Consider the following 17,500-nt stretch of genomic DNA (forward strand, 5'->3'; position numbering starts at 1 on the left):
CCTAGGTGCCAGACTTTCTGCATTCAGAACACTACATCCTTTACCTTCACCTTGACAAGATCACAAAAAGGAGTCAGTTGGCTATAAAGCAGAAACAGACTGGGACTTTTGGATGGTCAGGCAAGGATAGACAGGGACCTTTATTTTAGGGTAGTATGGGGTATCAACTCCTGTCCTCGAGGGCCACAGTGTCTACTGGTTTTCATACTTCTCTTTTAATCAGAGACGATTTCTACCTGGGAAACCAGGTGTGTGTGTTCACTGTGCAGCCAATCATTATCAGTAACATTAAACGATCAATCAAGTGCCAGGGAGAAGGAAACCAGCAGGACTGAGGAACTGGAGGCCTGAGCTTTGAAAAACCCTGTTGGAGGTTAAAGTATTAAAGGTAGTAAATAGTAAACATAGTCAATGTAGTGAACGTAGCGAGCGCTGTACAACGTTTCACTGTCACACAGCAGCAGACGGAGAAGAGGGAACCTTGTAGGAGTGAGCTTTTCGAACACTATTCTCAGTGTTCAGTTCTGGCATCTTACAGCTGGATAGGAGTGGTTAAGAACCCTTTGTGATGTCGTTATCAATTAGAATTGGTTGGAATGTTCACAAGAAACTCTTCAAACTTCTCCCCCTCCCTTCTCAATATCCTATGACAGCGATCATGTCATTTGCTGACATCATCACACAGCTTTAGAGACACATACTGTACATCACTAATACTATTGGACAAAAAAACAACTGTTTATTTTTGCTGTTCTGTTTTGCTTGTCATGTCTGCTATTAACTGATAAACTGGAAATGCTATGTAGCTATTAATGACCAGACTGTGTTGCTACTAAATGTCCAGTCACTGTCATCGCGTATCAAGTTCCTCCCCTCTACCCGACCCCTTTCAACAGTCTTCGGGTTTAGAGGGCAGAAAGTCAAGTGCATGGTGGGTTGCAGGTTGATTCCAGGGCTACAGTCCAGGGTTATGGGAGGGTTTAAACAGTTATAATCAGCAAAGAAGCTTCATAACATGTGTAAGTAACACAGAGGGGATGGGGGGGGGGCAGTGATGTCAGACCAGACAGGTGAGGTCACAGGTAATCTTGATGTCTGTCTTGCTATAGAGTTCAGAGTTCAGCTTCTCTCTGGTAGAGTCACTACTTCTGAGACCGGGTCAATCTCTCGCTTTCTCTCACCCCCTCCCTCCCCCCTCTCTCTAACTGCCTCTCTTTTTCCCCACGCTTCTCTCCTCTCTCTATCTCATTGTTATTCCCCTTTATCTCTCCCACCTAGCTTTCCCTCACCCCTCTCCCTCCCCTCTACCCTGTATTTCTCTCTCTCTCTCTGAGAGTTTTAGCAGTGTTATTCAGTGTGGGTGGGATCACAGAAGAAGCGAGAGCTGCGTTTGGCCGTCCTGGCAGTGAAAGGGACGGTCTTCAGCACTGCAGACAAAAAACAGCCAATCAAAACACAGCACTAAACTACAGTGTGTGTGTGTGTGAGTGTGAGTGTGCGTACCTGTAATGATGTCCTCTATAGCTCCATCTTTGCCCTCGTAGACATGTCTGCTGTCTTTACCGCCCTGTCGCCTCCTCAGTTCTGTGATCAGGGACTCCTGCTGCCGCTGCTTTGGACGGTTGGACGGGGACTGTGTGTGTGTGTGTGTGTGTGTGTGTGTGTGGTGTGTGTGTGTGTGTTTGTGAGAGAGGTAGAAATAAAGTAGATATGTGTTGGTGAATCAATGTATGTGTGAGGAGTAGAGAAGGAAAGATGGGGAGCGATAAAGAGAGGGAACGAGAAACATCAGTCCTTCCATTCCACAGAACAGACACTGGATCTGTGAAGTCAAGGTGATACTGTCATATCCATGGCGACAGACCGGCAGGCCTGTCTCCATGGTAACGGGGCTGTACCTTAGGCGCCTCCTGCTCCTGTTGCAGCTCCTCCTGCTCCAGCTTCTCTATCAGCGCCTGCTCTTGCCTCCTCCTCTGCTCATTCTCCTCCTCCGCCAGCTACACACACACACACACACACACATTAAGTTCAACTTTGACTCATGTCTTTGTGTATACTGTTGCTACGCACGCACGCACGCACACAAACACACACATTCTGCTCACCCTGTAGGCTTTGATGAATCGTACAACACACACATTCTGCTCACCTGTAGGCTTTGATGAATCGTACAAACACACACATTCTGCTCACCCCTGTAGGCTTTGATGAATCGTACAAACACACACATTCTGCTCACCCTGTAGGCTTTGATGAATCGTACAAACACACACATTCTGCTCACCCTGTAGGCTTTGATGAATCGTACAAACACACCATTCTGCTCACCCTGTAGGCTTTGATGAATCGTACAAACACACACATTCTGCTCACCCTGTAGGCTTTGATGAATCGTACAAACACACACATTCTGCTCACCCTGTAGGCTTTGATGAATCGTACAACACAGGGAAGAAGACAGAGGGAGGCATGGTTTTAGAGCTCTCCCCAAAGTGCTTCACCGCATCGTCCAAATGCATCCTGAGAACCATAACACAACCAGGATCAGAAAACAGGACTATGAGGACCATGGTCACCACGGTCATATAACACTTTGATGTATCTGAGGTACTTGTGTGTGTTCGTGAGTGTGTGTGTGTATGAATGTGTGTGTGTGAATGTGTGTTTTCTTGCCTGTGCGATGTGTGCGTCCTCCTGTATTTCTGCAGGCGAGTCTCGTGTTTGCTGATGAAGTCTTGAGGAGTGGGTTGTGGCCGTGCATGCTGTATTCCCTCCACGACAGATCCATACCACGCTGACACTCCTTCACGTCACACACCACGTTCTCCAGGGACACTGACACACACACACACACAATATAATAGGTTAGTTCCTTAATATCACACACCACGTTCTGCAGAGGAAGATAACTGTGACACACACAAAGACAAACAGACACACACTCACCTGCGGCAGCTTTCTCTACATAGTGCAGCTCATTGTAGAACAGAGCGACTCCGGGGTATTTCTCTCTCACCACGTTGGCTATGTAATGGCAGCAGGGTCTGCTTTCTGTCGGTAGTCTTAGTCTCCAGCAGCTGGGAGGGACACACACATTACCTTCTGGTGTGTATTTGACATTCAAAGTGTAAATCAAGCTTATTATGTGTGTGTTACGTATCACAACATATGTATATTAGGTGGTGTGTGTTAGAATCAGAAGGTTGGTATTAGATATAAGAAAGAGTGTGTTGGGTAGTGTGTACTGGGTATTAGAAAGAGTGTGTTGGGTAGTGTGTATTAGGTATTAGAAAGAGTGTTGGGTAGTGTGTATTAGGTATTAGAAAGAGTGTTGGGTAGTGTGTATTAAGTAATAGAAAGTGTGTGTTGGGTAGTGCGTATTAAAAATAGTGTGTTGGGTAATGTGTATTAGGTAATAGAAAGAGTGTTGGGTAGTGTGTATTAGGTAATAGAAAGTGTGTGTTGGGTAGTGCGTATTAAAATAGTGTGTTGGGTAATGTGTATTAGGTAATAGAAAGAGTGTGTTGGGTAGTGTGTATAAGCAATAGAAAGTGTGTGTTTGGGTAATGTGTATTAGGTATTAGAAAGAGTGTTGGGTAGTGTGTATTAGGTATTAGAAAGAGTGTTGGGTAGTGTGTATTAGGTATTAGAAAGGGAGTGTTGGTTAGTGTCTATTAGGTATAAGAAAGATAGTGTTGGGTAGTGTGTATTAAGTAATAGAAAGAGTGTGTTGGGTAGTGCGTATTAAAAATAGTGTGTTGGGTAATGTGTATTAGGTAATAGAAAGAGTGTGTTGGGTAGTGTGTATTAAGTAATAGAAAGTGTGTGTTGGGTAATGTGTATTAGGTATTAGAAAGAGTGTTGGGTAGTGTGTATTAGGTATTAGAAAGAGTGTTGGGTAGTGTGTATTAGGTATTAGAAAGGGAGTGTTGGTTAGTGTCTATTAGGTATAAGAAAGATAGTGTTGGGTAGTGTGTATTAAGTAATAGAAAGAGTGTGTTGGGGTAGTGCGTATTAAAAATAGTGTGTTGGGTACTGTGTATTAGGTAATAGAAAGAGTGTGTTGGGTAGTGTGTATTAAGTAATAGAAAGTGTGTGTTGGGTAGTGCGTATTAAAAATAGTGTGTTGGGTAGTGTGTATTAGGTAATAGAAATAGTGTGTTGGGTAATGTGTATTAGGTAATAGAAAGAGGTGTTTGGTAGTGTGTATGAGGTAATAGAAAGAGAGTGTTGGGTAGTGTATATTAGGTAATAGAAAGAGTGTGTTGGGTTGTGTGTATTAGAAAGAATGTGTTGGGTAATGTGTACTAGATATTAGAAAGAGTGTTGGGTAGTGTGTATTAAGTAATAGAAAGAGTGTGTTGGGTAGTGTGTATTAGAAAGAGTGTGTTGGGTAATGTGTACTAGATAGTAGAAAGAGTGTTGGGTAGTGTGTATTAGGTATAAGAAAGATAGTGTTGGGTAGTGTGTATTAAGTAATAGAAAGAGTGTGTTGGGTAATGTGTATTAGAAAGAGTGTGTTGGGTAATGTGTACTAGATATTAGAAAGAGTGTTGGGTAGTGTGTATTAAGTAATAGAAAGAGTGTGTTGGGTAGTGTGTATTAGAAAGAGTGTGTTGGGTAATGTGTACTAGATATTAGAAAGAGTGTTGGGTAGTGTGTATTAGGTCATAGAAAGAGTGTGTTGGGTAGTGTGTATTAGGTAATAGAAAGAGTGTGTTGGGTAGTGCGTATTAAAAATAGTGTGTTGGGTAATGTGTATGAGGTAATAAAAAGAGTGTGTTGGGTAGTGTGTATTAGGTAATAGAAAGAGTGTGTTGGGTCGTGTGTATTAGGTATTAGAAAGACTGTGTTGTGTAGTGTGTATTAGGTCATAGAAAGAGTGTGTTGTGTAGTGTGTATTAGGTCATAGAAAGAGTGTGTTGGGTAGTGTGTATTAAGTAATAGAAAGAGTGTGTTGGGTAGTGCGTATTAGGTCATAGAAAGAGTGTGTTGGGTAGTGTGTATTAGAAAGAGTGTGTTGGGTAGTGTGTACTAGGTATTAGAAAGAGTGTGTTGGGTCGTGTGTATTAGGTATAAGAAAGAGTGTGTTTGGTAGTGTGTATTAGAAAGAGTGTGTTGGGTAGTGTGTATTAGAAAGGGAGTGTTGGGTAGTGTGTATGAGGTAATAGAAAGAGTGTGTTGGGTAGTGTGTATTAGGTAATAGAAAGAGTGTGTTGGTCGTGTGTATTAGGTATTAGAAAGAGTGTGTTGTGTAGTGTGTATTAGGTCATAGAAAGAGTGTGTTGTGTAGTGTGTATTAGAAAGAGTGTGTTGGGTAGTGTGTATGAGGTAATAGAAAGAGTGTGTTGGGTAGTGTGTACTAGAAAGAGTGTGTTGGGTAATGTGTATTAGGTCATAGAAAGAGTGTGTTTGGTAGTGTGTATTAGAAAGAGTGTGTTGGGTAGTGTGTATTAGAAAGGGAGTGTTGGGTAATGTGTATTAGGTCATAGAAAAAGTGTGTTGGGTAGTGTGTATTAGAAAGAGTGTGTTGGGTAGTGTGTATTAGGTAATAGAAAGAGTGTGTTTGGTAGTGTGTATTAGGTATTAGAAAGAGTGTGTTGTGTAGTGTGTATTAGGTCATAGAAAGAGTGTGTTGAGTAGTGTGTACTAGAAAGAGTGTGTTGGGTAATGTGTATTAGGTCATAGAAAGAGTGTGTTGAGTAGTGTGTACTAGAAAGAGTGTGTTGGGTAATGTGTATTAGGTCATAGAAAGAGTATGTTTGGTAGTGTGTACTAGAAAGAGTGTTGGGTAGTGTGTATTAGGTATTAGAAAGGGAGTGTTGTGTAGTGTGTATTAGGTATAAGAAAGATAGTGTTGGGTAGTGTATATTAAGTAATAGAAAGAGTGTGTTGGGTAGTGTGTATTAGAAAGAGTGTGTTGGGTAATGTGTATTAGGTAATAGAAAGAGTGTGTTGGGTCGTGTGTATTAGGTATTAGAAAGAGTGTGTTGGGTAGTGTGTATTAGAAAGAGTGTGTTGGGTAATGTGTATTAGGTCATAGAAAGAGTGTGTTGGGTCGTGTGTATTAGGTATTAGAAAGAGTGTGTTGGGTAGTGTGTATTAGAAAGAGTGTGTTGGGTAATGTGTATTAGGTCATAGAAAGAGTGTGTTGGGTCGTGTGTATTAGGTATTAGAAAGAGTGTGTTGGGTAGTGTGTATTAGAAAGAGTGTGTTGGGTAATGTGTACTAGATATTAGAAAGAGTGTTGGGTAGTGTGTATTAGGTAATAGAAAGAGTGTGTTTGGTAGTGTGTATGAGGTAATAGAAAGAGTGTGTTTGGTAGTGTGTATTAGGTAATAGAAAGAGTGTGTTGGGTCGTGTGTATTAGGTATTAGAAAGAGTGTGTTGTGTAGTGTGTATTAGGTAATAGAAAGAGTGTGTTGTGTACTGTGTATTAAGTAATAGAAAGAGTGTGTTGGGTCGTGTGTATTAGGTAATAGAAAGAGTGTGTTGGGTCGTGTGTATTAGGTATTAGAAAGAGTGTGTTGTGTAGTGTGTATTAGGTCATAGAAAGAGTGTGTTGGGTAGTGTGTATTAGAAAGAGTGTGTTGGGTAGTGTGTACTAGTTATTAGAAAGAGTGTGTTGGGTAGTGTGTACTAGGTATTAGAAAGAGTGTGTTGGTAGTGTGTACTAGGTATTAGAAAGAGTGTTGGGTAGTGTGTATTAGGTATTAGAAAGAGTGTGTTGGGTAGTGCATATTACAAATACTGTGTTGGGTAATGTGTATTAGAAAGAGTGTTGGGTAGTGTGTGTGTTTTACCAGGTCTAAACTCTGCAGCTTGAATCCGTACACCGCTCCTCTCTTACTGCTGTTCATATAGTTCCCCAGAGCCAGGATAATCTGAGAAACACACACACAGTTACAACACTGATACTGAGACAGAGACAGAGACAGAGAGACAGAGACAGAGAGTCAGAGAGAGAGATACAGACACAGAGAGACAAAGACAGAGACAGAGAGACAGAGAGAGACAGACACAGAGAGACAGAGACAGAGAGACAGACACAGAGACAGAGAGAGAGAGAGAGAGAGAGAGAGAGAGAGAGAGAGAGAGACAGAGAGAGAGACAGAGAGAGAGACAGAGACAGAGATAGACCAAAAAGAGAGAGCGACAGAGAGACCAAAAAGCGAGAGAGAGAGAGATAGTGAGAGAGAGACAAAGACAGAGACAGAGAGAGACCAAAAAGAGAGAGAGAGACAGAAAGACTAAAAGAGAGAGAAACAAAAAGAGCGAGACAGAGCGAGAGAGAGAGACAGAGAGAGAGAACACACTCACCTCTAGAATCTTCTTGAGTTTCTGGGAGGACTTGATGGACACAGAAGCAGCGATGATTGCGTGGAGTTGCTTTGGACAGAAACCAAACCAACAATCCAGTTATTATAGAATGTTATTATGTTATGTGTGTTATGAGTGGACCTGCAACAGTATGTGTGTTCAGACAGAGTATATCACTGTGTGTGTGTGTGTGTGTGTGTGTGTGTGTGTGTGTGTGTGTGTGTGTGTGTGTGTGTTTGTCGTTTTACTTGTGGACCAAGGAGAATAGTAAACCAAGGAGAATAGTAAACCAAGGAGTATAGTAAACAAAGGAGAACAGTAAACCAAGGAGAACAGTAAACCAAGGAGAATAGTAAACCAAGGAGAATAGTAAACCAAGGAGAACAGTAAACCAAGGAGAACAGTAAACCAAGGAGAATAGTAAACCAAGGAGAATAGTAAACCAAGGAGAACAGTAAACCAAGGAGAACAGTAAACCAAGGAGAATAGTAAACCAAGGAGAATAGTAAACCAAGGAGAATAGTAAACCAAGGAGAACAGTAAACCAAGGAGAATAGTAAACCAAGGAGAATAGTAAACCAAGGAGAATAGTAAACCAAGGAGAACAGTAAACCAAGGAGAACAGTAAACCAAGGAGAATAGTAAACCAAGGAGAACAGTAAAGCAAGGAGAACAGTAAACCAAGGAAAACAGTAAACCAAGGAGAATAGTAAACCAAGGAGAATAGTAAACCAAGGAGAACAGTAAACCAAGGAGAACAGTAAACCAAGGAGAACAGTAAACCAAGGAGAACAGTAAACCAAGGAGAAGAGTAAACCAAGGAGAACAGTAAACCAAATAGAATTAGGACAGGTGAGGACATTTGGCCGGTCATAAAAATGAAAAAGGCTTTTTTAGGCTTAGGGGTTAGGTTTAGGGTTAGAATTAGAGGTTAGGTTTAGGGTTAGAATTAGAGGTTAGGTTTAGGGTTAGAATTAGAGGTTAGGTTTAAGGTTAGAATTAGAGGTTAGGTTTAGGGTTAGAATTAGGGGTTAGGTTTAGGGTTAGAATTAGGGGTTAGGTTTAGGGTTAGAATTAGAGGTTAGGTTTAGGGTTAGAATTAGAGGTTAGGTTTAGGGTTATAATTAGGGGTTAGGTTTAGGGTTAGAATTAGGGGTTAGGTTTAGGGTTAGAATTAGGGGTTAGGTTTAGGGTTAGAATTAGGGGGTAGGTTTGGGGTTAGAATTAGGGGTTAGGTTTAGGGTTAGAATTAGAGTTTAGGTTTAGGGTTAGAATTAGAGGTTAGGTTTAGGGTTAGAATTAGGGGTTAGGTTTAGGGTTAGAATTAGGGGTTAGGTTTAGGGTTAGAATTAGGGGTTAGGTTTAGGGTTAGAATTAGGGTTTAGGTTTAGGGTTAGGTTTGGGTTAAGGTTAGGGGTTAGGTTTAGGGTTAGAATTAGAGGTTAGGTTTAGGGTTAGAATTAGAGGTTAGGTTTAGGGTTAGAATTAGGGGTTAGGTTTAGGGTTAGAATTAGGGGTTAGGTTTAGGTTTAGAATTAGGGGTTAGGTTTACGGTTAGAATTAGGGGTTAGGTTTAGGGTTAGAATTAGGGGTTTAGGTTTAGGGTTAGAATTAGGGGTTAGGTTTAGGGTTAGAATTAGGGGTTAGGTTTAGGGTTAGAATTAGGGGTTAGGTTTTAGGTTAGGTTTAGGGTTAGAATTAGGGTTAGGTTTAGGGTTAGAATTAGGGTTAGGTTAGGGTTAGAATTAGGGTTAGGTTAGAATTAGGGGTTAGGTTTAGGGGTTAGGTTTTAGGGTTAGAATTAGGGGTTAGGTTTAGGTTAGGTTTAGGGTTAGAATTAGGGGTTAGGTTAGGTTTAGGGTTAGAATTAGGGGTTAGGTTTAGGGTTAGAATTAGGGGTTAGGTTTAGGGTTAGGTTTAGGGTTAGAATTAGGGGTTAGGTTTAGGGTTAGGTTTAGGGTTAGAATTAGGGGTTAGGTTTAGGGTTAGAATTAGGGGTTAGGTTTAGGGTTAGAATTAGGGGTTAGGTTTAGGGTTAGGTTTGGGGTTAGGTTTGGGGTTAGAATTAGGGGTTAGGTTTAGGGTTAGGTTTGGGGTTAAGGTTAGGGAAAATATGACTTTTAATGGGAATCAATTGTTGGTCCTCAAAAGTCATCACAAGTATAGTAATACATATATGTGTGTGTGTGTGTGTGTGTGTGTGTGTGTGTGTGTGTGTGTGTGTGTGTGTGTGTGTGTGTGTGTGTGTGTGTGTGTGTGTGTGTGTGTGTGTGTGCGTGTCTACCGGTGTGAGCATCTGTATGTTGTCCTGGAAGTTGCCCATGAAGGTGATGATGGACATGCGTTGGGCCAGTCTCTCTATGCGGCTGAACTGCAACATGAAGCGGTCCTCATCGCTCAGTGCGTCCACAGGCTTTCTGTCCCTCTCGTACTGCCGTAGCATCTTCACCTCGCCCTCAGTGGGGAGGAAACGCATCAGACACTCCACAAAGTCCACACGCACAGTACGCATGTCAAACCTATAAAGAACACACACAGTTTATATACCAGTACACACATTATACACACATTATACACTTCAGATACATCAAGCACTTACACCTTACAGAGAGAGAGACAGAGAGAGAGAGAGAGAGGGGGGGGGGGGGGGGGGGGGGGGGGGGGGGGGGGGGGGGGGGGGGGGGGGGGGGGGGGGGGGGGGGGGGGGGGGGGGGGGGGGGGGGGGGGGGGGGGGGGGGGGGGGGGGGGGGGGGGGGGGGGGGGGGGGGGGGGGGGGGGGGGGGGGGGGGGGGGGGGGGGGGGGGGGGGGGGGGGGGGGGGGGGGGGGGGGGTGGGGGGGGGGGGGGGGGGGGGGGGGGGGGGGGGGGGGGGGGGGGGGGGGGGGGGGGGGGGGGGGGGGGGGGGGGGAGGGAGAAAGAGGGGGAAGAGAGAGGGGGGAGAGAAAGAGTAGGAGAGAGGGGGAGAGAGAGGGGGGGGAAGGGAGAAAGAGGGGGAAGAGAGAGGTTGAGAGAAAGAGTAGGAGAGAGAGACAGAGAAATTGGAGAGAGAGAGAAGAAAGAGGGGGAGACAGAGAGCTATAATATTAGGAATATATAGTCTAGAACGTTAAAGGTCAGAGGTTAGAGGGGACTTACCGTCTGGATGGCCCGACAGATGAGTTCGGGCCCCTGGCAGCCTTGCGGAGGGTGATGGCCAGGTTCTTGGCTCTGTTAGCCTCCAGCAGAGACACCCTGTTGGGACCCTTCTGAGGGGCCTTATGCCTGCTCAGAGTCACATCCACCGCTGGCCCCTGGGCCTTGGTCTTAAACATCTCCTCAAACTCCTCCACATTCAGCTCCTGGAGAGGACAGAGAACACACACACATACACTGTAAATACAAAAGTATGTTGACACACCTTCAAATTAGTGGATTTGGCTATTTCAGCCACACCCATTGCTGACGGGGGTATAAAATTGAGCACACATCCATGCAATCTCTATAGACAAACATTGTCAGTAGAATGGCCTTACTGAAGAGCTCAGTGATGTTCAACATGGCACCATCATAGGATGCCACCTTTCCAACAACTCAGTTCGTCAAATTTCTACCCTGCTAGAGCTGCCCCGGTGTCTGTAAGTGATGTTATTGTGAAGTGGAAACGTCTAGGAGCAACAACGGCTCAGCCACGAAGTGGTAGGCCACACAAGCTCACAGAACGGGACCACCAAGTGGTGACAGATCAGTGGAAACGCATTCTCTGGAGTGATGAATCACGCTTCACCATCTTGCAGTCTGGGTTTGGCGGATGCCAGGAGAACGCTACCTACCCCAATGCATAGTTTGGTGGAGGAGGAATAATGTTCTGGGGCTGTTTTTCATGGTTCGGGCTAGACCCGCTAGTTCCAGTCAAGGGAAATCTTAACGCTACAGCATACAATGATATTCTAGACTATTCTGTGCTTCCAACTTTGTGGCAACAGTTTGGGGAAGGCCCTTTCCTGTTTCAGCATAACAATGCCCCCGTGCACAAATAGTGCCCGACCTCACTAATGCTCTTGTGGCTGAATGGAAACAAGTCCCCGCAACAATGTTCCAACATCTAGTTGAAAGCCTTCCCAGAAGAGTGGAGGCTGTTATAGCAGCAAAGGGGGACCAACTCCATATTAATTTTGGAATGAGATGTTCAACGAGCAGGTGTCCACATACTTTTGGTCATGTAGTGTATGTTGCACACATTGTACTGAGGCAAATGCGTGTGTGTGTGTGTGTGTGTGTGTGTGTGTTTGTACCTGAAGAATCCTTTCATCGTCTATGTCGTTGAAGACAGTTCCGTTGATCTGACTTGGTTTTAGGGCCACCCAGTTAAACACTGGCATACGGAACTTAGTCTGGATAGGCTTCTTAATCTTCACAGCTAAAAAGAGACAGAGAAGGAGGAGAAGGAGGAGGAGGGAATGGAAGGAAGAGAGAGAGGAGGAGGAGGAGGGAATGGAAGGAAGAGAGAGAGGAGGAGGAGGGAATGGAAGGAAGAGAGAGAGGAGGAGGAGGGAATGGAAGGAAGAGAGAGAGGAGGAGGAGAGAATGGAAGGAAGAGAGAGGAGGAGGAGGAGGGAATGGAAGGAAGAGAGAGAGGAGGAGGAGGGAATGGAAGGAAGAGAGAGGAGGAGGAGGGAACGGAAGGAAGAGAGAGAGGAGGAGGAGAGAATGGAAGGAGAGAGAGAGGAGAGGAGGAGGGAAATGGAAGGAAGAGAGAGAGGAGGAGGAGGGAATGGAAGGAAGAGAGAGAGGAGGAGGAGGGAATGGAAGGAAGAGAGAGAGGAGGAGGAGGGAATGGAAGGAAAGAGAGAGGAGGAGGAGGAGGGAATGGAAGGAAGAGAGAGAGGAGGAGGAGGGAATGGAAGGAAGAGAGAGAGGAGGAGGAGGGAATGGAAGGAAGAGAGAGAGGAGGAGGAGGGAATGGAAGGAAGAGAGAGAGGAGGAGGAGGGAACGGAAGGAAGAGAGAGAGGAGGAGGAGGGAATGGAAGGAAGAGAGAGAGGAGGAGGAGGGAATGGAAGGAAGAGAGAGAGGAGGAGGAGGGAATGGAAGGAAGAGAGAGAGGAGGAGGAGGGAATGGAAGGAAGAGAGAGAGGAGGAGGAGGGAATGGAAGGAAGAGAGAGAGGAGGAGGAGGGAATGGAAGGAAGAGAGAGAGGAGGAGGAGGGAATGGAAGGAAGAGAGAGAGGAGGAGGAGGGAATGGAAGGAAGAGAGAGAGGAGGAGGAGGGAATGGAAGGAAGAGAGAGAGGAGGAGGAGGGAATGGAAGGAAGAGAGAGGAGGAGGAGGAGGGAATGGAAGGAAGAGAGAGAGGAGGAGGAGGGAATGGAAGGAAGAGAGAGAGGAGGAGGAGGAGGGAATGGAAGGAAGAGAGAGGAGGAGGAGGAGGGAATGGAAGGAAGAGAGAGAGGGAGGAGGAGGGAATGGAAGAGAGAGAGAGGAGGAGGAGGAATGGAAGAGAGAGAGAGGAGGAGGAGGGAATGGAAGGAAGAGAGAGGAGGAGGAGGAGGGAATGGAAGGAAGAGAGAGGAGGAGGAGGAGGGAATGGAAGGAAGAGAGAGGAGGAGGAGGAGGGAATGGAAGGAAGAGAGAGAGGAGAGGAGGAGGGAATGGAAGGAAGAGAGAGGAGGAGGAGGAGGGAATGGAAGGAAGAGAGAGGAGGAGGAGGGAATGGAAGGAAGAGAGAGAGGAGGAGGAGAGGAATGGAAGGAAGAGAGAGAGGAGGAGGAGGGAACGGAAGGAAGAGAGAGAGGAGGAGGAGGAATGGAAGGAAGAGAGAGAGGAGGAGGAGGGAATGGAAGGAAGAGAGAGAGGAGGAGGAGGGAATGGAAGGAAGAGAGAGAGGAGGAGGAGGGAATGGAAGGAAGAGAGAGAGGAGGAGGAGGGAATGGAAGGAAGAGAGAGAGGAGGAGGAGGGAATGGAAGGAAGAGAGAGAGGAGGAGGAGGGAATGGAAGGAAGAGAGAGAGGAGGAGGAGGGAATGGAAGGAAGAGAGAGAGGAGGAGGAGGGAATGGAAGGAAGAGAGAGAGGAGGAGGAGGGAATGGAAGGAAGAGAGAGAGGAGGAGGAGGGAATGGAAGGAAGAGAGAGAGGAGGAGGAGGGAACGGAAGGAAGAGAGAGAGGAGGAGGAGGGAATGGAAGGAAGAGAGAGAGGAGGAGGAGGGAATGGAAGGAAGAGAGAGAGGAGGAGGAGGGAATGGAAGGAAGAGAGAGAGGAGGAGGAGGGAATGGAAGGAAGAGAGAGAGGAGGAGGAGGGAATGGAAGGAAGAGAGAGGAGGAGGAGGAGGGAATGGAAGGAAGAGAGAGAGGAGGAGGAGGGAATGGAAGGAAGAGAGAGGAGGAGGAGGAGGGAATGGAAGGAAGAGAGAGGAGGAGGAGGAGGGAATGGAAGGAAGAGAGAGAGGAGGAGGAGGGAATGGAAGGAAGAGAGAGAGGAGGAGGAGGAGGGAATGGAAGGAAGAGAGAGGAGGAGGAGGAGGGAATGGAAGGAAGAGAGAGAGGAGGAGGAGGAGGGAATGGAAGGAAGAGAGAGAGGAGAAGGAGGAGGGAATGGAAGGAGAGAGAGGAGGAGGAGGAGGGAATGGAAGGAAGAGAGAGGAGGAGGAGGAGGGAATGGAAGGAAGAGAGAGGAGGAGGAGGAGGGAATGGAAGGAAGAGAGAGAGGAGGAGGAGGAGGGAATGGAAGGAAGAGAGAGGAGGAGGAGGAGGGAATGGAAGGAAGAGAGAGAGGAGAGGAGGAGGGAATGGAAGGAAGAGAGAGGAGGAGGAGGAGGGAATGGAAGGAAGAGAGAGGAGGAGGAGGAGGGAATGGAAGGAGAGAGAGAGGAGGAGGAGGAGGGAATGGAAGGAAGAGAGAGGAGGAGGAGGAGGGAATGGAAGGAAGAGAGAGAGGAGGAGGAGGAGGAATGGAAGGAAGAGAGAGAGGAGGAGGAGGAGGGAATGGAAGGAAGAGAGAGAGGAGAGGAGGAGGGAATGGAAGGAAGAGAGAGGAGGAGGAGGAGGGAATGGAAGGAAGAGAGAGGAGGAGGAGGAGGGAATGGAAGGAAGAGAGAGGAGGAGGAGGAGGGAATGGAAGGAAGAGAGAGGAGGAGGAGGAGGGAATGGAAGGAAGAGAGAGAGGAGGAGGAGGAGGGAATGGAAGGAAGAGAGAGAGGAGAGGAGGAGGGAATGGAAGAGAGAGAGGAGGAGGAGGAGGGAATGGAAGGAAGAGAGAGAGGAGAAGGAGGAGGGAATGGAAGAGAGAGAGGAGGAGGAGGAGGAGGGAATGGAAGGAAGAGAGAGGAGGAGGAGGAGGGAATGGAAGGAAGAGAGAGGAGGAGGAGGAGGGAATGGAAGGAAGAGAGAGGAGGAGGAGGAGGGAATGGAAGGAAGAGAGAGGAGGAGGAGGAGGGAATGGAAGGAAGAGAGAGGAGGAGGAGGAGGGAATGGAAGGAAGAGAGAGGAGGAGGAGGAGGGAATGGAAGGAAGAGAGAGAGGAGGAGGAGGGAATGGAAGGAAGAGAGAGGAGGAGGAGGAGGGAATGGAAGGAAGAGAGAGAGGAGGAGGAGGAGGGAATGGAAGGAAGAGAGAGGAGGAGGAGGAGGGAATGGAAGGAAGAGAGAGAGGAGGAGGAGGGAACGGAAGGAAGAGAGAGAGGAGGAGGAGGGAATGGAAGGAAGAGAGAGAGGAGGAGGAGGGAATGGAAGGAAGAGAGAAGGAGGAGGAAGGAACGGAAGGAGAGTAGGAGGGAGACAGGAAGGAAGAGAGAGAAGGAGGAGGGAAGGAAGGAAGAGAGAGAGAAGGAGGAGGAGGGAATGGAAGGAAGAGAGAGAAGGAGGAGGGGAATGGAAGGAAGAGAGAGAGGAGGAGGAGGAAGGGAAGGGAGAGAGAGGAGGAGGAGGGAAGGTAAGGAAGAGAGAGAGAGAAAGAGGAGGAGGGAATGGAAGGGAGAGAGAAGAGAGGAGGAAGAGAGAGAGTGGGAGGAGATAAACAAAGGAAGAGAGAAAGAGAAGGAAAAGCATCAGCAGCAGCAGAGTAAAATGTGAACACAACATGATCACATGACAAGACATCGCCTCACCACATAATCACACAACATGATCACATGACAAGACATCGCCTCACCACATAATCACACAACATGATCACATGACAAGACATCGCCTCATCACATGACATCGCCTCATCACATAATCACACAACATGATCACATGACAAGACATCACCTCATCACATAATCACACAACATGATCACATGACAAGACATCACCTCATCACATAGTCATACAACATGATCACATGACAAGACATCACCTCACCACACGACACAGAATAACACAGGTATGAGAGAGGTACTGAGGAGGTGTACCATTATGAGAGATGTATGGAACAGACAGGTATGAGACAAGTACTAAGGAGAGGTGTGAGACAGGTACTAAGGAGAGGTGTGAGACAGGTACTGAGGAGGTGTACCATTATGAGAGATGTATGGAACAGACAGGTATGAGACAAGTACTAAGGAGAGGTGTAAGACAGGTACTAAGGAGAGGTGTGAGACAGGTACTAAGGAGAGGTGTGAGACAGGTACTACGGAGAGAGGCGTGAGACAGGTACTAATGAGAGGTGTGAGACAGGTACTACGGAGAGAGGCGTGAGACAGGTACTAAGGAGAGGTGTGAGACAGGTACTAAGGAGAGGTGTGAAACAGGTACTAAGGAGAGGTGTAACACAGGTATTACGGAGACGTGTGAGACAGGTACTAAGGAGAGGTGTGAAACAGGTACTAAGGAGAGGTGTAAGACAGGTACTACGGAGACGTGTGAGACAGGTACTAAGGAGAGAGGCGTGAGACAGGTACTAAGGAGAGGTGTGAGACAGATACTAAGGAGAGGTGTGAAACAGGTACTGAGGAGAGAGGCGTGAGACAAATACTAAGGAGAGGTGTGAGACAGGTACTAAGGAGAGGGGCATGAGACAGGTACTACGGAGAGGTGTGAGACAGGTACTAAGGAGGTGGTGAGAGACAGGTACTAAGGAGAGGTGTGAGACAGGTACTAAGGAGAGGTGTAAGACAGGTACTACGGAGACGTGTGAGACAGGTACTAAGGAGAGAGGCGTGAGACAGGTACTAAGGAGAGGTGTGAGACAGATACTAAGGAGAGGTGTGAAACAGGTACTGAGGAGAGAGGCGTGAGACAAATACTAAGGAGAGGTGTGAGACAGGTACTAAGGAGAGGGGCATGAGACAGGTACTAAGGAGAGGTGTGAGACAGGTACTAAGGAGGTGGTGAGAGACAGGTACTAAGGAGAGGTGTGAGACAGGTACTAAGGAGATGCGTGAGACAGGTACTAAGGAGAGGTGTGAGACAGGTACTAAGGAGAGGTGTGAGACAGGTACTAAGGAGAGGCGTGAGACAGGTACTAAGAAGAGGTGTGAGACAGGTACTAAGGAGAGATGTGAGACAGGCATTAAGGAGAGGTGTGAGACAGGTACTAAGGAGAGGTGTGAGACAGATACTAAGGAGAGGTGTGAGACAGGTACTAAGGAGAGATGTGAGACAGGTACTGAGGAGAGAGGCGTGAGACAGGTACTAAGGAGAGGTGTGAGACAGGTACTAAGGAGAGAGGTGTGAGATAGGTACTAAGCGTGTGATCAGAGGGAACCTACAGAACAGCTTGAGTGACCCCTCTGAGAGCAGAACAGAGGAGAGAACCCGAGAGAATATTGAATTAGAACAAGAGAGAGAACGTTAGAATCAGAGACAGAGAACCAGAGAGAGAGAGAACTCAGGCAGTATAGAAAAGTGGTAGTTCAGAATACTCCAATCAGAATCAACTCCAGCGAGAAAGGGAGGCAGATCCCTAGTGTTCACACCAGGAGATCCTTATATAACTATAGAAGTACACTTCTTAAATCTCTCTTTGATACATGCGGCACACAGCTCAAACAAACACACACACACACACACACACACACACACACACACACACACACACACACACACACACACACACACACACACACACACACACACACACACACACAGAGACACAGCCTTACCTGCCAGGCCGGAGTTAAAGATGACAGTGGGTGATCCACCACAGCCGGGGAGTGGAGGGGCGCATGGGGGAGGAGGGGGGGCAGAGGACCGGAGGACTCCATGGAACATAAGGGGGGAGGAGG

The 17,500-nt window shown here is 46.7% G+C and overlaps 1 long non-coding RNA gene and 1 pseudogene across 2 annotated transcripts; both read right to left on the minus strand.

The window, feature by feature from the left end:
* Window positions 1–1,316: 1,316 nt before the first annotated feature.
* LOC118963338 lies at window positions 1,317–2,442 on the minus strand. Of its 2 annotated transcripts, none has more exons than XR_005050514.1 (4): window positions 2,419–2,442; window positions 1,899–1,997; window positions 1,504–1,633; window positions 1,317–1,427 (listed from the first exon to the last, which is right to left on the minus strand). It is a non-coding gene; the product is annotated as an uncharacterized LOC118963338 (long non-coding RNA). The 2 variants fall into 2 exon arrangements; XR_005050515.1 differs by lacking the exon at window positions 2,419–2,442 and adding an exon at window positions 2,374–2,405.
* A 55-nt stretch (window positions 2,443–2,497) lies between these two features.
* Window positions 2,498–17,500, minus strand: part of LOC118963337 — a 30,072-nt pseudogene continuing 15,069 nt past the window's right edge.

This window comes from Oncorhynchus mykiss, unplaced genomic scaffold (assembly GCF_013265735.2).
Source record: "Oncorhynchus mykiss isolate Arlee unplaced genomic scaffold, USDA_OmykA_1.1 un_scaffold_856, whole genome shotgun sequence".
Lineage (NCBI taxonomy): Eukaryota > Metazoa > Chordata > Actinopteri > Salmoniformes > Salmonidae > Oncorhynchus > Oncorhynchus mykiss.